The sequence below is a fragment of the Cricetulus griseus genome, chromosome 10 (assembly GCF_003668045.3).
Source record: "Cricetulus griseus strain 17A/GY chromosome 10, alternate assembly CriGri-PICRH-1.0, whole genome shotgun sequence".
Taxonomy (NCBI): Eukaryota; Metazoa; Chordata; class Mammalia; order Rodentia; family Cricetidae; genus Cricetulus; species Cricetulus griseus.
This window is the reverse complement of record NC_048603.1, coordinates 4,551,337-4,573,939: the sequence shown is the minus strand read 5'-3', so window position 1 is coordinate 4,573,939 and position 22,603 is coordinate 4,551,337. Positions and strand designations below refer to the sequence as shown.

Genomic DNA, 22,603 nt, shown 5'->3' with positions numbered 1-22,603 from the left:
TATCTTATTTTGTTATAACTACATGTACTTATTGTAATACAATATAAATACAGTAAAATGTAAGATAATATGAGTATTTTAAAATAATATGCATAGATTTATGATAATAATGTATAAACATGTATTTTGTAATGAAATACATGTGTTTTATCCATGAATTCCTTTGTCTACCAAAAAACAATCTCCACTTTCGATCCATCTATGAGCCTACTGGTCTTCAAGTCTTAGCACTTCGGAACCACCACAGCCCCCTAAAAATCCCTCATGAAAACCTATTATCTGACTCTTTCTGATACCAGACTCCAAAGCTGCTGAATTAGAGGACTATTTCTTAATGTATGCTTGTTTTGTCTATACATCCCCCACAACTGAGTACTGTGTTTTCTTGTCCACTTGTGATAGCTGAAAACCCTAAAATTGCATAGCTGCAACTATAAAATTTCAAACATTATAGAACCACAATGACAAGATTGTAGATGGACAACAGCCATAATCTGTACAGTGTGGTCCCAAGTCTATTATACAACAGTCTGCATTCTTGATTTAGTAATGCTTTGTCTTTTGCAAAAGGGCTGCACTAAGTGGCCAGAATGACCTTAAACTCTTCCTCCTTTTCCCTTGGTCCCACAAATTTTAGGATTATAGGTGTATTCTGTTATGGCTAGCTCCACCTCTATTCTTTTAATAGGATTTATTTATTTTTATTTATCTGTATAAATGATTTGCTTGAATGTACATACGTGTGTGTTGGGTAAAAATAGAAGTAAGAAGAGGGCGCCAGATCTCCTAGAACTTGAGTTACTTGAGGTTATGAGCCCTGGTGTGGGTTCTGGGAACCAAACCTGGGTCTTCTGTAAAAGCAGAAAATGTTTCAAACACTGAGCCATATCTCTAGCCCCATAGAAGATTATCCAGCTAATGTACTTTTTTAAATCGGTTCTGTAGTAGATGGGTATCATCCTAACTGCACATTTTACTACTTTTCCCTTTTACCAGTTATCAAATATTACCAGTTACCAAATATTACCAGTTATCTGTCTCTGGGCTATGAATGAAATCAATTCATTCCTCGTTTTCCTTCCTCATGAAAATTCTGAGGTTTTGTATGATTTAATGGAGAGAGAATTTACTTGTTTGTGGTTATATAAGGATAGGTATAGAGTCATAACCCAGGGAGTAAAGATAAGCATTCCGTCCCTACAAAAAAAAAAAAAAAAAAAAAAAAAAAAAAAAAAAAACCTCTTTTAGAATACAGTTGACCCTGGGAAATGAGCATCCCATTAAAAAGAATGTCTGGGTCCTGGAAATTTACATGAGCATTTATCAGCCTTCTTATTGTCCAAGCACTTATATTACTTATTTTATACTTAAATTTATAGTAGTAAACTGATAGAATACATGGTAAATTCCCCTATATTTTCTTCCTTCAAGACATTTGTTTTCCTCATATCAACTTAATTTTTGCTTTGAATTGTCTGCTGGTTCCAAGTGTGCATTTGCATGTGCATGCACATACATGTGTGTGTTTGTGTGAGCACACAGCTTAAAACATATGTTTCATAGATAACCTCTCTTCCAAGATAATGAGCTCAAGGACTTGGTCCAACTGCAATATGTAGTTAAGTATTAAAAGCAACTGGCTCAGGTTGGTGCTCCTACATGCTAAGGCTTAGATATGTTGTTATCTTCAGGTACAGAAAACAAATGAAGAAAGGTGACCGACCCTTAGTTATAGTTCTGTAAATTGGATTTACTCTATGTGTTCCCAGGAGACATCAGACATCGTACTCCAACTCAATACTTTTTTTGTTCAACTATTGCCAGGGCTAAGTTTTTCTTCCCCTTCTATTGTTGTAGCCTTCAAGAGATCCTCAGCCAGATAGATTTTTTGCTCTCTCATGATGTTCTTGTGAATTTTTCTACCTTTCTCATGCCAAATTTACGATGAATGGTGGACAACCAACTAATATATTTCAATATGCATTCTAGTTGTTCCTTCTACTAAGGGAAGTCTTTGAAAGACAAATCAATCAAATCAAAGTGAAAATATAATTTAATTGTGTCTTCTTGTTAAATACATTTTAGGAAATCCTTAGAAACAAAAGTCAGTTAATGTACGAATTTTTAGAAATAGGAAATGGTAAAAAAAGAAGCAATGATGAAGACTCAAGGGTTAAGTCGAACTAATTAATTTCCTAAGGAAAAATGGACAACAGAAAGTGAAAGTCAGAGTTTTTTTATATTCTTTTGTTTTCATTGATTTATGACTCTCAGTAAAATTTGTGGTTATGAAAATCTGTTAATATTTTAAAGCATAAAAATTTACAATAATAATTACAACACAAGACAGACCTGTAATTTACTGCACTGTGAAAATGTGTATAGTGGTCACATACATGTAGCTTAGCAGGTATGTTGAAACATATGAATAAATCATGACTACCCAATACACAGCAGGAAAAGATTCATCAGTCAAACTAGGCATCAGGCAGAGCTCAGTACCCTCTTTCAGGAATCTTAGAGGTTAATGGGATACAGTAGGTATATACAGAAGCTCAAAAATACATCATATACATATTTCTTTATCAGAATATAACCAGTAAATTAGAGTTCTTATAAAGAACAGCACGTAGTGGGTAAGATTGTCATAGGTAAAAGTGCTTACTAGAAAATCTGGTAACCAGATCCCAATCTTCAGGAGCCACATAAAAAAGAATAGAGAAGACAGGGTCCACAAAGTTTTTTTTGACTGCCACATGCATGCCATGGCGTCCGCATGCAACACACACACACACACACACACACACACACACACACACACACACACGCAGTCATAATACAAATATTGAAAGTAACAGAAGAAATTTAATACAAGGTATACTGAAGGGAATCATGAAGGAAACAAAGAATGCATAAGTATTCCAATATTAACAACAAAAGGAAGTTATAGCATTATTAGAAGACAAAGGTGCCAGGATCATCTATGAGAATTTAGAACCCTGGAAGATGAGCTGTTTGTGTGCTTCCTGTGTATAATACCACAGAATGCCCACATCTGTTTATCAGGAACCAACCTCTGCTGTGGCTCACCGCTCCAGAAAATGTGGAATCCATCCATTTCTAGGAGCTGAGCCCTCATTAGATTATCAGTTCTTACAGGTTCCACTCTGTGGTGCTCCCCCAGTGGCTTTTCAGTTTCCATGTACGCTGTTGTGGGGACATCCAAACCACAGAAGCAGCTAAGTGAGAACTTCAGGCATGGATATGCAAACCACTGATGGGAACAAGAGGTGTGGTCCAAAGAAGCAGAGTGTCATTGTCCTTTCATCTTCTCCTTCTCCTCCTCCTCCTCCTCCTCCTCCTCCTCCTCCTCCTCCTCCTCTTCCTCCTCCTTCTTCTTCTTCTTTTCTGTTCAGTGAGAAGATGCCATTGGTGCACTGATCAAATCCAACTAGGTACCAACCGACATGAGAGTTGACTACATGATGTATCATGTAGTCAAACGATGCACCATGAGCAAAGTAGACAAAGACCAACACAGTTCAGAGAGCCACTGGTACTTGACAGATCGTGTATGATACATGAAAAAAACTAAATGAAGTTGAACGGGAGCATTCAATTAGTACTTACAGAAGCAAATGACTGAAAGGTCAGGAAATTCTTCATAGTGCTATCTTAAAAGAATATAAGAGAGGAAGGAAAGGAGAAAGAAGGGAAAGGGGAAGGAAGGCGCAGACTGAAAGAATAAGTAGAAAGAGACAGATCAGAAATAAAGACCATTTAAGTGTCCACCTTATTTTAAATGAGTCTGGGGGTGGTATCTATAATCTTATTATCTGTATTTTATGGTAGTGAAAAGGAAATATTAGATACTAAGATATAAAATACTACAAGCTACTTTTCCACAAAGGTTTGAGGGAGCCACCAACAAAGAGTATTTTCTTCACATCAGATTTTTGTTTGGAAGCAGAAAAAAAAAGAATAAAATTACCCTTACCCACTAGACTTGTCTCTTTACTATCCAAAATCACAATGGTGCAGGTATAGCTCCCTTAATTTGATCTTTATGATTTAGTGACATGGTTGGTTAGTAAAGAGCTACTGACATTTCCCCTATTGTTTTGGTTTTATGTCTATGCTCTTAAAATGAGACCAACATCTTAAACTGAGTGAATAAGTGTTCATTTTTTTAGGGATTATTTTAATAATATGCTTTTCAAACAAGAGATTATTTTATATGCCAGTATCAAGTGTTTATCACTAACATTTATGTATGAAGTTATTACTTTAAATAAATAAGGATGTTAAAAACAGGAAAAAAAAGAGGAGGAAAATTTTAAGATTCAGTCTTCAGCTAGCTAGAAAAGTAAAGATTTAAGACTTACAAAAGAAACTCTCATTGTAAATATTATTTACATTCCACATTAACCTCTCAAAGAAAAGCAAATGTCCAAGCATTTACATAGCATAATTTATGTTGCTAGTCTGGAAAGAATCAGCAAAGGTAGCAGCTTGTTGGGAACATGTATGCTAAACTATGCCTGGCTCAAAAACTTAGGAATCCGTAATGGATCAAAATTAAGTCTGAATCTACTCAGCATGGTGCACAATAATCAAAAAGAAAATATGATGAGAATGAATAACCTCACATTCTGAAATTGCCTGAGAATTTTGAACACTGATATTTATCTTTCCTTTGAAACCAATATACAGCCTTGAAGTCATAGGGGGAAACTATTATGTAAGAAGTCTTACCTTCCTTCATGCCCTCACAAATCTTATTTTGACTCATGTCACAAGCTTAGCCATGACCATATTAAGTCTCTTAATGTAAGAAATATGACTCCAAAAAGGTACAAGAAACGCAGGCTGTAGCACAGTGTAATTCTCGGTGTGTTTTGATTTCACTTATGTTCCAAATTTTATGCCTATTAGAAAGAGAAGAAATACAAATCAGTAATTTTACCTTCCTGTTTACGTCTTCCTCCAACTTTGCCTTTTAAAAAGAAAAGCATAAAGTTCCAATAAGATTAATGAATTCACATATTAAAAATATGGTGTATTACATTTGTCTACAGTCAACAAACAAGAAAAAGCATATTAATGGTATTAATGTCTGTAAACGGGATGATTTAAGGCATGTCTTTGGAGAATCAAATAGTATGTTGGGGAGATACCTCCTTCAGTAAAAACTTGATCTTGTCAAATATTTCTTGGGAAAAAATAGGAAGCTTTTAATAATAGTGTTTGATTTTAGTTTAAAATACCTTCCATAGGGGAAAGCACTTGAGCAATTGTTCCCCAGCTAATGGCACTGATTTGGGGGCATGTGGGCCATTTAGAAGACAGATCTGGATGAAGTTCATCTCAGGAGTCGTACTTGATACTTGATGGCCCCGGCATACATCCTGATCCATCTCTGTTCTCTGGTCCTGGGACATTTGATCAAACCATTGCTTTAATCTCTTACCACCACTGACCAGTGTGTTCTCACTTCTCTGCCTGCCCTGGCTGTGACGGACTGTGCATCATTAAACTGTGAGCCAAAACTAATCTTTCTACCCTTAAGTTGCTTCTTTTTTTAAATTAAGTTTTATTTAAATTTAAAACAGTCTTATTTTACATGCCAATCTCAGTTACCTCTCCTTCCTGTCCTCCCATACCCCCCACCAACCACCCATCCCACCCACTATCCACGCCCCAGGGAGGATGAGGCCTCCCATGAGGGATTCTCAAAATCTGACACATCATTTGGGGAAGGATTAGGCCCAGACCCCCGCCCCTCCCCGTGTATCCAGGCTGAGAGAGTAACCCTCCATAGGAAATGGGTTCACAAAGCCTATTCGTACACTGAGGACAAATACTGTTCCACTACCAGAGGCCCCCTAGACTGCCCAGGACTCCCAACTGAAAGCCATGTTCAGGAAGCCTAGTTCGGTTCTATGCACTTTCCCCAGATGTCAGTCTGGGATCTGGGAGTTTCTACTTGTTCAGGTCAGTTGTTTCTGTGATGTGGTACATTTATACAATGGAGTACTACTCAACAGGGGTGGGGGGGGCAGGGGGAGACAATGAAATCTTGAAATTCCCAGGGAAATGGATGGAACTAGAAGTTGCTTCTTGCAAGGTATCTGATCCCAGCAATGACAGGGGCAACTAGCAAGATTACTGTGCATGTCCACTGTATGTAAAGTAAATATGAGGGAAAATTTTAGTGCTAATCCTGTGGCTCTGAAGTGATTCAAATTGGGAATCACCATAGGAAACAGTGCTTCACAAGGCATGCTAACTGCAGGGTTCCAAGAGTGGAAGCATGTTACTACTGAGTTGACTGCCCATTCTAACCTCCTTCCCTGCAGCATTTCTTCCTTCACTAAATATTCTAAAAGACTTCAGAAAGGAAAGACACAGAAAGGAGAGAAGGATTTATTAAACCAAAAAAAAAAAAAAAAATCTATCACCTTCACATTAAAAATTCACTTTGCAACGGCTAACGTTTTCTTCCTTTATTTCTTTCCCATTGTTATATCAGAGTACCATGGATAAAAGATACTTAAAGAAGAAAGGGATTATAGTTTCATGGCAGGGCAGTCTAAGCCGTAGGAGCTTGAAGTAGCTATCATTTCCAGAGCCAAAAACGAAAGAGTAGTTGCCAGTTACAGAGTACCTAGGAGGAGAAAAGGGAGGAGAAAGCAGCATCAAAATATATTGTATGTAAAGAATTTATTTTCAATAGAGAGAAGCAAAAAAAGAAATAGATTGTTCTGCTTTATTACCCTTCTCCAGGAATAGACACCACCAGCAGTAGACGGTCCCCTAGAGGTTTGGATTGTAGGCTGGTAATCCTTTGCCCTATGTCTAATATCCATATATGAGTGAGCACATACCATGTTTGTCTTTCTGTGTCTGGGTTACCTCAGTCAGAATGGTTTCATCTAGTTCCATCCATTTGCCTGTGAATTTCAAGATTTCATTTTTTTTTTTTTGCCACTGAGTAGTACTCCATTGTGTAAATGTACCACATTTTCTTTATCTGTTCTTCGGTTGAGGGGCATCTAGGCTACTTCCAGGTTCTGACTATTACAAATAATGCTGCTATGAACATCGTTGAACATATGTCCTTGTTGTAGGAATGTGCATCCTTTGGGTATATGCCTACGAGTGGGATTGCTGGATCTTGTGGTAGACTGATACCCATTTTCCTGAAAAACCAACATACTGATTTCCAAAATGGCTGTACAAGTTTGCTTCCCACCAGCAATAGAAGAATGTTCCCCTTTCTCCACAAGATGATCCCCCATGGAGGGCCTCACTCTCCCTGGGGAGTGGATGGTGGGGGAGCATGGGATGATGGGAGGGAGAGGAAACTGGGATTCCATGTAAAATAAGGTTGTTTGTATATTCAAGAAGAAAAAAGGACAATCCCTTAAAGTTGTGGCCAGGAACCTACCTCACAGATAATTCTAGATTCTGTAAAGTTGAATGTTAACACAACCAACACACTTTGCTACAATCTATTCCCAAGAACATAACTAGCATTCCCCAACCTTAGTTAGTAATATGAAAACAATAAGAAGAGCATCCCTGCAACTTCCCTGAAATTATAACCCAATACCAGCAGCCATTTCTATACACTGTGTTTCATCTTTGACTATCTTGCCATTTTCCATTTTGTACACTTTTTATATACGTGGGAAAATACATTGAAGTTTAAATAGTGCTTTGTAGGCTTTTATGTGTTGCAATCTTTTCTCTGCCCTAGCTCAAGTAGGCTTATGTACACAATGGTACTACACTGAGACTAATTCAGTCTATTCTGCCAGTCTCAGATCCTCACTCTTTCTATTCTTGGGCATGGAGCGACCTTCCGCAAACCATTTGCGATGTTTACACTGAGTCCCTAAGTAACTGAGCAAACATACTGCAGTAATAGCCTGGGGATGGAAGGAGCTAAGACAACAGGTTTTTGATAATTACAATGAGAATTCTCCCAGTGCCTTCAAGGATCAAGCTTCATTTTAAGTTACACACTTATTCTACAAAATGATGGCCTTCTTTCAAACATTTTCATACAATTATATTACTTACTATGGCCATATTCATCTCTTGTTACCTCTCTTGTACATCTCTACCTCCTCTTGCTTGGTCACTTCCTCTTTCTAAATAGCCACCTTCTACTTTCACATTTTGGGTATTTTTATGTGTATTTTGTATGCAATACTTGTCTGAGTGTAGCTTATTTCACTTAACAGAATCCTCCCCAATTCCATGCACTTTGGGGAAAATCATAAAATGGTGTTCCTTAGTAGCTGAAGTCTGTTATAACATCCCAAAAAGGGATATTTGATAAATGATTTGATAAATTTGATTCATGTCTTATTATCATCTCACTGATAAAAGGCAAAAATGCTTACATAATCAACCAATTATCCAGTTGATCTTGGTTCCTTCGAGGAGATAACACACATAGACTGGATTACACAGTGAGAGTTTACAAAAATAGTTATACAAATTTAGTCATAAATACAACTTAATCATAAAACCTAGACATGTTCAGCCAGTGGAAATGTGGATATTTGAATGTGGACAATATCAGCAACCAATCAAGTCCAGGAGGGCAAGTCAATCTTGATTATGGGTTGTTCCTCAGTTAGACGGTGATATGTCAATGTACAAGAGAGAAATTGTATCACACTTGCTACAATATTTTTGACTTCCATCTATTACCCTCACCTTTCATGTTTTCACTTTTCTTTATAGCCAGAGAGCAACTAGGAAGACAGGTCAGTTTCAAACACTTTCTACAAACCAGTGTTGCATTAATAACCAAACCAGATAAGAACACAAACACAAGAGGAAGAACACAAAAGAAGCATACAAGCCAGTTCCATGGCCCCACTCTAGATGAAGAGCTACAAATATTCAATGGCTGCTGACAGGGGAGGGTCATTTTAATTTTAATCTGATTCTCCTGACCTGGCGAACTATTCAATTCCAAATGTTTAGCCTTAAACACATACACGCATGTGCAATAGAATCAGTGTGTGTGTGTGTGTGTGTGTGTGTGTGTGTGTGTGTGTGTCCATAAATTCACGAGAGAGAGAGAGAGAGAGAGAGAGAGAGAGAGAGAGAGAGAGAGAGAGAGACCTATGGGATATTAATTTCTACCATGTTGGCTTGGGGAGCCTAATTTAGGTCATTATGCTAGGTATCAAATGATTTTTATTGCTAAGCCATCACACTTGGACCAAACATTTATTTTACTGTTTCAGTTTTTTTCATGCAGTCTGTTTAACTTCTCTTTTATTGAAGCCAAGTTACAGAGAAAATGGATTAAAAGTCTCTGACTGTATTGGAAAGAAGACTGAACAAAAAGTGATAGGGTACATGTTAATTTTTTCCTTAGACAAGAAGATGTCTAAGCAGTGTTTTAGTGGGTACATTTATTTTAGAAGGGATAAACTTGAGTCTGTAGTTAGTGTTGGACTACAATGCTGTCTACCCTCCTAATGGACATCAAGCATCTCCTACTGAATGGCACAATGACATCAGGATACACAGTAGTATTTTCTGGATCACAAAGCTTTCTCCTCACTCATCCACTGAATTCCTACCCTTGTCTATTACATGTTTCTTGGTATTCAACACTTTAAAACATTTTCAGAAGAAAGAAAGCTGACCTCCTGGATCTAGCACCCGGTTGTAATTTCAATTCTGAGTGAACACCCACTCAATCCTTTTGTCAGTAATCCTTGCCAAAGTTTTAATACAAAAGGTGAAGTCTCCCAAGGCTAGCCTCCTTCTTGGCAGGAGAACATCAAGGGCTGGAAAAATGCTTTGAAAAAGGAATGAAGTTATTCTCTCTCTCTCTCTCTTTTTTTTTTCATTTTTACCAAATGAAGCTTTAGCTTTGCCAAGTGTGTCTTCAGTGTTTGGCCTGCTATGTCTAGTTGATAGACTGTTAAGCTCCTCTGAGACCTTTGCTACAATAGTTCCCATTAGAGAACAAGTTATTTACCCCTTATGATACCTCCCTAAGAATTCACACTCACACTCCTAGCCTGCTTCCAATGCTCAGCTCATTTCCTCATTTGGTCTGAGAATTGGGGTAAAATATACATGGCTATAATTTCCGCTTAACTCTTTTCATTCTAATGTTAATCTTCACTTACGACTATCACATTTTCTACCTGAAAATTATGTTACTTCTGACTCTATTTTATAATTTTGTTAAAGCATCCTTTAAATACCTCATGTACAATATATGTGTTTTGGGTATGCTCATATATATACTGACCGACCATAGGTTTCTTAGAGTTGTATTGCTTCATTATATGAAACTTGTGTGAAGTCAAAGGTAATTTGTCTTGGACAAACCCAGGGCTCATTTTTCTATCATCACCTTTATTTTCTTTATATTTTATTCTTACTTTTGACCTCCTCTTAATAACTTGAAGCACGAAAACTAAAAGACACAAAGACTGATAATGGGGTTCAAGCTTCAATCTGAAGATCAGAAAAGCAAAGAATCCAGCCACTAGCTCTTACCTCTACCTCAGCTCAGACCAAAAGGGTGATCCTCAAACTGCTCCTGACTTCACTGCTCCTCAGATTCAGTCAGAATGCTATGCTCTCCTCAACGTGGCTACAGACTGACTGCCTCTCTTTTTTATACCTCTCAAATCCTGGGATTAAGGGCATGAGCTGATGAACTCTCTGGTAGACCAGAGTGGTCCTGGAGTCAGATCCATCTGCCTTTTTCCTTCGTCCTGTGATTAAAGGTGTGTGCCACCGGGTGCTGGGAGGCCGAGGCAGGCAGATCTCTGTGAGTTCGAGACCAGCCTGGTCTACAAGAGCTAGTTCTAGGACAGCCTCCAAAGCTACAGAGATAGCTGTTCGAATCAGAAACAGGCACCCATAGCTAAGCACTGAACCATACTACTGGAATTCAGTTGTGGAGAGGGAGGAGGAATGAGCAAAGGAGCCAAGATGGTACTGGAGAGACCTGCAGAAACAGTGGACCTGACCTACTGTGAGCATGGAGACCCTAGTCATAAAGCTTCGGAAACAGCATTGGACCGAACCAAGGCCTCTGAATGCAGGTGCCAGCTAGGAGGCCAAGACAGTCTATGGGACCTCTAACAGAGGAGCCAGTCTTCAACCCTAGGGCACAAATGGACTTTGGGAGCCCATTCCCTAGGGAGGGATACTGTTGCAGCCCAGATACAACAAGGGGGGCTGGGCCCTCCCCCAAATGATATGACAGACTTTGAAGGTCCCGGGTGGAGGGCCTCACTGTCCCTGGGGAGGAATTTGGGAGATGGGTTGGGGGCTTGGTGGGAAACATGGAAGGATGGCAGGGTGAGGTAATGGCTGGGGATGAATGTGTAAATATGAGTGGTAATTAAAGAATTTAAAGAAAAAAAGAAAAACCAAAATAAATAAATAAAATAAAAGAGTGTGCCACCACTGCGTAGTTTCTATAGCTAACTGGTGTGGCTGGCTTTGCAAACTGATCTCCAGCAGCTTTATTAAATCATAAACAATATACCACCACATATGTTACTCCATATAAATTATCATTATTTATTTCTCATAAAGATGATTGTTCAGGGCTGGAAAATGGATCAACAGTGAAGAGCACTGGGTTCACTTGCTCAGCACCCATGTGGTGTTTCCAACCATTTAGCCTCCACGGAAATTACACACATACGTGGTATGCAAACATACCCATATACATGAAAGAGATATCTTGATAGAGAGAGCCATTATGGGGTTAGGGAGAAACCTGATGCTAGAGAAATTCTCAGGAATTCACAAGGATGACCCCAGCTAAGACTCCTAGCAATAGAGGAGAGGGTGTCTGAATGGGCCTTCCCCTTTAACTAGAATAGAGATTACCCTAATTGTCATCATAGAACCTATATCTAGTTACTGATGGAAACATATGTAGTAACCCCCAGCCAAGCACTGGGACGAGCTCCTGGAGTTCAGCTGAAGAGAGGAAGGAAGGATCATATGAGCAAGGGGACCGAGAACACAATGGGGAAAACCACAGACAACTGAGCAGAGCTAGTGAGAGCTCACTGACTATGGACTGACAGCTGGGGAACTTGTATGGGATCAAAGGAGACCTTCTGCATGTGGGTGACAGTTATGGGGCCTGATCTGTTGTAGGGGCCCTGGCATTGGTACCAGGACCTCTCTCAAGTTCATGAACTGGCTTTTGGAGCCTACTCCCTGTGGTGGAAAACCTTGCTCAGCCATGATACAGGGGCAGGGGCTTGAGCCTGCCAGACTTTGTTGATTCCCAAAAGAAAGTCTTAGCCCCTCTGAGGAGTGGGTGGTGGGTAGGAAAGGGGAGAAAGGGAAGGCAGGAAAAGGGGATTGAAGAGAGCTGGGGTTGGTATGTAAAATGAAAAATAAATTTTTAAATAAAGAAGTATTATTCATTCCCATCCTTAAACTGGCCACTTGGTCCTCCTTACCAAAATCAAAACCAGTAGAAAGGGATAATCAGGAAGTAAAACAGTAGCTTCCTAAGGGTGTTTTGAAGGTTTGTGATCAGTACCAAAAGTAAATGGGTATTTGTTTCAAGATCCACACATTTGAACTGTTAGTGTCTCTGTCTCTAACCAAGTCCCCTGAAACTCCAGAAGGTTCAAAGGCTTAAAAGGCTTTAAGTTAGAAACCAGATAAGTTCTAAATAGCCCTCTGATTTCATGAAAAAAATGTGATTTTTAAGTTATGTAACGCTGGAACATCTATTGATGAAGATAAAAAATTTCAGAGGAAAGAAAAGACTAATGGATAATTATGTCCAGGAAAACCTGACTCTTTTAGGATGGGAACATTAGAGGGATTGCATTCAGAGTTTAAAATGGGGCTCTTAAGAAGGAAAGAGTACTCTTATCAACTGTGTTGAGGCAACAGTTGCAAACTAGGACTTTCCCCAGATCAACTGAACCATGTAATGTTCATAAAAAAACTTAAAGTTAGACTTCATATACTCAGAAATAAACACAATCAATTTCAGAGCAATTTTAATAAAAATATGTTTGCAGAGCCTCAGGTAGCATAAACAAAGAAGAAAGAAAATAATGATAAGTTGCAAGAAGATTTAGTTTCTGTCAGAATCACCAGGCAATTCAGGCAAAGGTATTACTATGATAATTAAATGTATAATCAGCATCTTTGAAGAGAAAGGCAAAATGAAAAGCAGGAATGAGACACATTTTAATTTTCTATCCGAGTCCAAAAAATGCATAATGAAATGGATATAAACTTCAAATGACTCTAATCCAGGTTGATATGATTAAATAAAAAAATAAAAATGTGAGTCCAACATTTAAAATAGCAGTCATCCAAATGGCATTTTAGGTAAAACCATGACCAAAATACTTTTGCCCTGAGTTGAGTCTGTCCAGTTACAGTTCAGTGTCATATTAACTCTCACATGTCTAGGTAAAGTGGTACCCATCCTCTAAACAAGCTTACAACACTGTCTCCTCCTATGCAAGGAAGAGGACCACTAAGGATAAGTAAATGCTAGACAATACTCTTCAGCTAACCTACATCCCAGTGACGGCAAATTTTTATTATCAACTCGACTATATTTAGAATTACTTAGGAAAGAGATCTGGTCATGTCCTTGAGGGGTGTGGTATTTAACCTGAAGCTTAACTGAGCTGGCATCCCAACTTCATAGAAAGGAAAAAGGGAGAAGCCAGTTGTGTTCCAACATTAGCTCTTCTCTGTTTTCTTAAGCAGTGGAGATGCAATGAGTCTCAGATGCAGGCCTCTGTTCCCACAGACTCTGTCATGTCTTCTCCTGCCGTGATGAATCACAACCCTAAACCAATCGTTCTTCCCTTAAGTTACATCTTGTTGGAAATCTGGTTGTAGTGACAAGAAAAGTATCTAATATAACTCTTAGACAGATGACATCATCTTTTAAGTAAAACTCAACTTTTAAAATAGAACTCTTAAAAACCCATGCTACTTCAACAATGCAACTGCCTATAGATCTGAACAAAACCATTCCAGTAGACTTGCTACCATGGAAGGAGACAAGAAACTGCAGGTAACTAGGAAAGGCTGAGAAGAGAAACAGTTTGTCACAGGGATGAAATCCCTACCCAATTGGTTATCCAATATGAACTCATCTGCCCTGAAATCATACATATACCATCGACACTAAACAGACTGAGCCAATTTTGTGTGTGTGTGTGTGTGTGTGTGTGTGTGTGTGTAAGAAATAATAACAATTAAAGAAAAAGAGACCATGAATTTGGGGGAGAAAAGGAAAGAGCACATAGGAGAGTCGGGAGGGAGGAAAGAGAAGAGAAAAATATGTATTTGAATTTAAAATCCTTAAATGGGGGTCTTCTAAATACCCTCCACCTCTACCCTACCGCCACCCCTCAAAAGTCCTGTCTTCATTCTTGGCATGGATCACCTCTATTTAGCTATCTCTAGGGAAATATTTCATTCTATAAGAAATGAATTTAAATTTGGAAAACATTATCATGCATCTCTTTAGTTTCTTTGTATTTTCCAATTTAATTGTTGACAACCAGAGGAGTTTAAGTGTTCGTTATTTTATAGTATAAATGCTTCTCTCTAAGCATTAATTTCAGAAGTTGCTGCAGAAAATTACAGATTTTTCTCAGTATTGAAGCTAGGATTTTCAAGTTTTTCACCAATATAGAAAACGAAAACCTGTTCAAGTTTGCTTAGCAGATCAATAGGTGAAGACATTACTTTCTTCACCAAAAATGAAAAAAAAAAAATCAATGTCAAACCAATTGTAATAGAAAGTAAAATAGAACTAAGAACTTGGGTGTTTGTCTTGACCATGAGTGCATGTCTCAGTGCAGACATTTTTATCTGAAACTCTGTGGTGTCAAAAGTAAATATAAGCCATTCCTTCATGAGTTTTACTGCTAGTTTATTCACCTAGAGAGGAATTTTTTGGTTTTCTAAAAATAATTGGCTGTATTACCTTCTGAAATGAAAATTAATTTTAAAAATTTTGCTTTTTCGATGTATCAGTTTTAAACTCTATCTTTGCCATGCTTTTCCATGGGTGTCAGGCTCTGCTCCCCCTCCCCAGCTACAGTTTTGGCCTGTATAAATTTTCCCTAGCCCCTCCTCTACCAACAGCTTTGTGGTGAGACAGGCACAATTTGGTGGAACTATTCATTCGTATGAGGCTATAATTTTTGTTCCAGTAACTAACACTTCATTAAGTTGAAATAGTTTCATTATGAAAGGAAATATTCACAGAGAACTTAACCAATGAATGGAAAATTACTGTTTCTATCCAGTTTGATTCAGACGAAACCAGACAAAATGCTAAAGCTTGTTAATCGATTTGGGTAGTGCTTAGAATTTTCAAAATTTTGTAATCACAAGAGAATGAGGAAGGAAGGTTTCTTTAAAATTGTAAGTTTGCTACAGAGAAACAAGACAATAATAATATCTATAATTGTTTATTCATTAAAATGTGGCATTTTCACTTCATATATAAATAATTAACTACTTTTAAAAATGTAGTATTTTTATTTCATCTGAATTGAGAAATATTTCATTTTTTTAAAGATTTACTTTACTTTTAGTTATGTGTGTGTGCGCATGTCTGTGGGTGGGTATGTGATGTGGGCATGGATGCTCACCAAGGCCAGAGTTATTGTATTCCCTGGAGCAACCACACAGGATGTTGTGAGCAGCACTATGTGAGCCCCAGCCCTCTGGAAGAGCAGTATGCACCCCAAAACTCTAAGGAATCTCTCTGGCCCTCTGTTTTCTTTAAAGAAGACAAGTTACCAGAAGACAAGGTACCCTGCCCACAGACCTCCTCTGCTCTTTCTGTTCCCCTAGACTCAATCTCTCAAGCTCTCCCTAGTGCTACAATAGAACACCAACGGCAGCTTCCCCTCCTCTCTGTCCACACTGTCTGTGAATCCCATAGAAAACTCATTCCTTAACTCCCACACCATTCCCTACTTGTCACTGCATCTCCAAGTCTCCAACACAGCAGTCATTCTCCATGAACACACAGGCAACACACCAATATCACAGTTTCTGAAAATCCAGAGAAGAAACAGAAATCAAGGAACAAAACACTCACCCAGAAAGACAAACCCAAAAATTAGTGCCTAGACCTATTATCACCCCAAACCCAAATGCCTAGATAATTGTGGAAGAACACAGTCAATAACTGGAGTCCAAATTATCATACCACAGAAGGCATGGATATTCTATCATACCTGAAGCACAAGAGAAAGACCTTAAAGCTAACTATATAAAGCTGATGGAGGTCCTTACAGAGGATCTGAATACATCCCATAACCAAATTAAGGAAAATGCAAAACAAGTGGAGGAAATGAATAAATCCCTAGAAGAAACCAAGGGTGTGGGGAACAGTTGAAGGAAACAAAACTGTTCAAGATATGAAAATAGAAATAGGAAAAAAAACACACCTAAGGAGATTCTGGAAGTGAAAAATTTAGGAACTTGAACAGGAATTAAAAAGAGCTTCACCAACAGAATATAAGAGATGAAAGAGAAAATCCCAGGAATTGAAGATACACCACAAGTAATAACACATTAGTCAAAGAAAATCTACAAATTTCCTGACCATCCTGGAAAAATGGGACACTGAAAAGACAAAAGACCAAGCCTCAGAATAATAGGAATAGAGGAAAGGGAAGAATACTAGCCCAAAGGATCAGAAAATATTTTCAACAAAGTCATAGAAGTAAATCTTCTTAACCTATAGAAGCAGATGCCTATAAAAGTGCAAGAAACATACCAAACACCAATATACTGGACCATGAAAGATTGTCCTCTTGCCAACTAATAATCAGAACACTACATAGAAAACAAAAAGAATATTAAACGCTGCCAGGGAAAAACACAAGTAATATATAAAGGTGGCCTATTTGAATAACACCTGATTTCTCAATGGAGACACTAAAAGCCAGAAGGACCTAGACAGATGGGACAAGGATTCTAAGACACCTCAGTTGCCAAAACCCAGCAAAGCTTTCAATCACCATAGATGAATTTAATTATGATGAATTTAAAGGTAAATGATATCTAACTACAAATTCAGCCCTACGGAAGTTATTAGGAGGTTAACTACACCTATGAAAACATAAGAAATAATCTCACATCAGCAAAACCAAAAGAAGGAACACACACACACACACACACACACACACACACACACACACACACACACCACCATAACCACCATCACCACCAATAAGATAACAGGAATCAACAGTCATTGGTCACTGATATCTCTCAATATCAATGGTCTCAATTCCCTCCACCCCCCATCCAAAACACAGAGTATGAGAATGAATATGAAATACGATCCAACCTTATGCTGCATCCAAGAAGTACACCTCAATATCAAGGATAGTCCTTCAGGATAAAAGGTTGGAAAAACATATCCCAAGCAAATGGATGTATGATCCAAGCTGGTATAACCATTTTAATATTTACAGAAAGAGATACCAAACCAAAACTAATCAAAAATAGATGGGAAAGGAAACTACATATTCATCAAATAGAAAATCCACTAAGATAACATCTCAATTCTTAACATCTATGCTTCACACACAAGGGCTCAGACTTTCATAAAAGAAAAACTAGTACAGCTTAAACCACATATCATCCCTTACACCCTGATACTGGGAGACTTCAATACATCACTTTCACCAATGGACAAGTCATCCAGACAAAAATCTAAACAAGGTTATGCTGGAGCTAACTTATGTTATAAACCAATTGAACTTAAAAGATATTTATAGAACATTCCTACTGAACACAAGAAAATATACAGTCTTCTCAGCACCTCAAGGATCTTTCTCCAAAAATGACCAATACTCTGACACAAACAAGTCTCAACAGATAGTAGAAAATTGAAATACCTTCCTACATCCTATCAGAACAATATGAATAAAAGTTGTATATAAAAAGTAACAGAAATCTTACAAATTCATGGAAACAGAACAATTCTCTACTGATGCCAGAAATAGTTTAAGACAGAAATTTTAAAAAAAATTAGAGACATCGTAGAATTCAATGAAAACAAATACACAACATGCCAAACTTATGGGACATAATGAAAGCCATGGCGCAAAGAGGAAAGTTCATAATATTAAGTGCTACACAAAAAAATAGAGAGATCTCATACTAGCAATCTTAAAGCACACCTATCAGCTCTAGGACAAAAATAAATAAACATACTCAAGAACAAACAGAATAATCTACCTGAGGGCTGGAATCAATAACATAGAAACAAAGAACAAGACAAAGAATCAATGAAACAAGGGGCTGCTTCTTTGAGAAAAATCAACAAGATAGACAAACATTTACCCAAATCGCATAAAAGGCATAGAGAGAATATCCAAATTAACAGAATCAGAAATGAAAAACCCCTTTCATAACAACAGACACCAAAGAAATCCAGATATTCATGAAGACATACTTAAAAACTGGTACACCACAAAACAGAAAAATCTAAAAGAATTGGATAATTTTCTCCATAGGTAATGTGTACCAAAGTTAAAACAAGATTAGATAAACCATGTAAATTGATCTATAACCCCTAATGAAATAGAAGCAGTCATTAAAATCACTGAGCCATAAAAATCCCAGCCAGTTTAGCACAGAATTCTCCAAGACTTTCAAAGGGTTAAATCCAACACTCCTCAAATTATTGGACAAAAAGCAACAGAGGGAACATTGACCAATTCATTTTATGATCCCACAAGTACGCTGATACACAAACCACATAGACTCAAAAAAGAAAGAAAAACAGATCTATTTTCTTATGAATATATATGCAAAAAAATACTCAATAAATCACTAACAAACCAAATCCAAGAAAACATCAAAAAGATCATCCACCATTTCTAAGCAGGGTTCATCCCAGAGATACAGGAATGATTCAGTATTTGAAAATCAGTAAATGTAATCTACCGTATAAACAAACTGAAAAAAAATGATGATATCATTAAATGCAGAAAAGGTCTTTGACAAAGTCCAACACCCCTTCATGATAAAAGTTATGGAGAGATGGGGGAGGCAAGGCACATGCTTTAACGTAATAAAGGCACTTTATAGCAAGCCCATAGTGAAATCAAAATAAATGGAAAGAAACTCAAAGAAATTCCACTAAATTCAGGAACAAGACCAGATGGTCTTGTCTCTCAATATCTATTCAAGATAGTATTCAAAGTTCTACCTAGAACAATAAGACAACTGAAGATTATCACCTGAATAATATTCACAGATGAGATAATAATACACATAAGTGACCTAAAAAATTCCACTAGGGAACATTTACAGCTGAAAAACATTTTCAATGGAAATAGCTGGACACAAGATTAACTCAAAAAAACTAATAGCCCTCTGATATATGAATGACAAAGGGACTGAGAAAGAAATCAAGGAAGCAACAGTTTTCTCTAACAGTTTGCTCTAACCAAGCAAGTGAAAGACTTCTATAATAAAAACTTCAAGTCTTTGAAGAAGATATCAGAAGACTGAAAGATCTCCTATGTTCACAGACCAGTAGAATTAACATGCTAAAATGGCCACCTTACCAAAACAATCTACAGATTAAATGCAATTCCCATGAAAATTCCAACACTTTCTTTACAGAACTTGAAGGGACAATTCTCAACTTCATATATAAAAACTACATGGTAATGGCATAAAAAGCAGACATGTTGATAAATGGAATCAAATTGAAGACCCAGACAAAATTCTGCACACTTATGAACAACTGATTGCTTATAAAGTAGTCAAAAATACGCAGTGAAAAAAGGAAAACATCTTCAACAAATAGTGCTAGTCAACTGGAATCTTGTATGTACAAGAATGTAAGTATATCCACATTTATCACCCCACATATAATTCAAGTAAAAATGAATCAAAGACCTCAACATAAAACCAGAAGAACAGAATCTGATAGAAGAGAAAGCAGGGAATAACTTTGAAAACATTGGCACAGGAGATGATTTTCTGAACAGGACACCAGTAGTAAAGGCACTAATATCAACAATAAATAGAAACCTCATGAAACTGCAAAGCTTCTATAAGTCAATGTACACTGTCAATTGGACAAAGCAGCAGCCTAGAGAATGGTAAAGTGTTTTACCAACTGCACATCTGATAATGGTCAAATATCCTAAATATATAAAGAACTCAAGAAACTAGATACTCCCAAACAAATAATCCAATGATAAAATGGGATAAAATTCTAAACAGATAATGTTGCTATGAACATAGTTAAACAGATGTTCTTGTTGTATGAATGTGCATCCTTTGCATATATGCCTAAGAGTGGAATTGCTGGATATTCAGGTAGACTGGTTCCCATTTTCCTGAGGAATTTCCATACTGATTTCCAAAGTGGCTATACAAGTTGGCACTCCCACCAGCAGTGGAGGAGTGTTCCCCTTTCTCCACATCCTCTCCAGCATAAGTTTTCATTAGTGTTTTTTATTTTAGCCATTCTGACAGGAGTAAGATGGTATCTCAAAGTTATTTTGATTTTCATTTCCCTGATGGCTAAAGATGTTGAACACTTTCTTAAGTGTCTTTCAGCCATTTTGGATTCCTCTGTTGAGAATTCTCTATTTAGTTCTGTACCTTAATTTTTAATTGAATTGTTTGGTGTTTTGGTGACTAGCTTCTTGAGTTCTCTGTTGGAAATCAGTCTTCTGTCAGATGTGGGGTTGGAGAAGATCTTTTCCCATTCTGTAGGCTGCCATTTTGTCTTGTTGACTGTGTCCTTGCCTTAGAGGAGCTTCTTGGTTTCCATTTATTAATTGTGGATCTCAGTATCTGTTCTACTGGTGTTACGTTCAGGAAGTGGCGTCCTGTACCAATTTGTTCAAGGGTACCTCCCACTTTCTCTTCTAAGAGGTTCAGTGTGGCTGGGTTTATGTTGAGGTAAGAATGGACACAGAGAGTTTTGGGAGAGATGACTGGAACTTGAGCCAGGGCACTGCGGATAGCTATTACAATAGAAAATTTCTGGATTATACGAGGGTAATCGAAGTAAGGACTCATAGTAATGGGGATGTGGTCAGGCATACCTGTAGCCAGCCCCTAAGTAGGCATGGCCACACCTACTTAGGGGCTGGCTACAGGGATGAGTCTCAAATACCATCTTTCATAGCCAGATAAGGCTTCCTGTGCTTGGACGAGGTTGCATTTAGTTGAGTTTTGGTCCAAGGGGGTAACATGGAGGTCCACAAACAGTCAAGGCTGATGCTAGCACAAAGGCTGATGCTAGCTATAAATGACAGTGGTGACCCATTGACCTCCTCAGAGCTCATTGAACAGGGAGCAGTGGAGCTGGTGCCTCCATATAATGACCTCTACATGCTAGAGTTTGTGATGTGGGAAGGTACTCCACATGCTACCAAAAGAGAAAACAGGACACCAACCCAGCCATAAAGCCTTTGACCAACAATCTTTCCTACCTCCAAGATGTATTTGGGCCATGTTGATAGAATACTTGTGGGTATGGTTAACCAATGTCTGATTTAACTTGAGATCAAGGGAACCCATGCCCAACACTGACTGAATGGCTAGGAACTGAAGACTAGATAGCCCAGGTACCTAGGGTGGAACCAATCATGACTGGCCAAAATATATATATATATCAATGAAATGATTCCTAATGATATTCTGCTATATTGAGAGATTGGTGCCTTGTCCAGTTGTCTGGCAGTAGATGGAAGTAGAGAGTAGAGACCCACAGCCAGACTTTAGACAGAGTGAGAGTCTAAATTGGAGGTCTCAATAGTGTCTCTTTACCTCTGAGTTCAAGGAATCCAGAGAGGGTCAGGGTGGGGTGTAGGAATCAGAGGGTATGGAGGGGACCAGAAGAACATGGCCCACTGAATCAAATAATTAAGGTGCATGTGAACTCACAGAATCTGAAGATGCAAGCTCCAGGTCCTGGTTTGTGTAAGTTTTGACAGTTAGTTTGGTGTTTTTGTGGTACTCCTAAAAGGAAGTGTGGTATGTCTGTGACTCTTTTGCCTGCTCTTGGGGCTCTTTTCCTCCTCTTTGGTTGTTGTTGTTTTGCTTGGGTATTGTTACGATAAATCTTACTGCCAAAAGCCACCCAAACCCTATCACCACATGAGCAGTCTCCACCAGCCGCCTGAGTTCTGTCCGAGGAGTTAGGACCCCAATTAATGCACAGAGACTTACATTAGGTGCAAATGTTGCTTGGCCAGTGACTAGGGTTCTCATCTGTTAGCTCAGTCTTAATTATCATAAATCTATATATTTTGTAAGACTTATCTTATCGGACGCCTTCCATTGGCATTCTCCCTTGCCGGTGGATCACATGGTGAATCTGGAGGAAGAGAGAGCCCACTTCCTTCTTCCTCTGTTTATGTATGAGTCTCCCTGCTATGTCACTTCCTGCCTGGATCATCACTTCTTTACTACATTTCCCAGAATCCTCTCTGACTCCTAGTCCCATCTAACTTGCTGCCTCATTGGGCAAACAGTACTTTACTCAACAATCAATAAGACGAACATACTTAGTAGTACA

The 22,603-nt window shown here is 38.1% G+C and overlaps 1 long non-coding RNA gene across 3 annotated transcripts; it reads right to left on the bottom strand.

Annotated features, from left to right (window-relative positions):
* Window positions 1–3,370: 3,370 nt before the first annotated feature.
* Window positions 3,371–22,304, bottom strand: LOC113834284. 3 transcript variants are annotated; one of them, XR_003487990.1, is made up of 4 exons: window positions 22,255–22,304; window positions 6,462–6,667; window positions 4,756–4,928; window positions 3,371–3,408 (listed from the first exon to the last, which is right to left on the bottom strand). It is a non-coding gene; the product is annotated as an uncharacterized LOC113834284 (long non-coding RNA). The 3 variants fall into 3 exon arrangements; XR_003487991.2 differs by lacking the exon at window positions 22,255–22,304 and adding an exon at window positions 20,677–20,731; XR_003487992.1 differs by lacking the exon at window positions 3,371–3,408 and adding an exon at window positions 3,417–3,591.
* Between the last annotated feature and the right edge of the window lie 299 nt (window positions 22,305–22,603).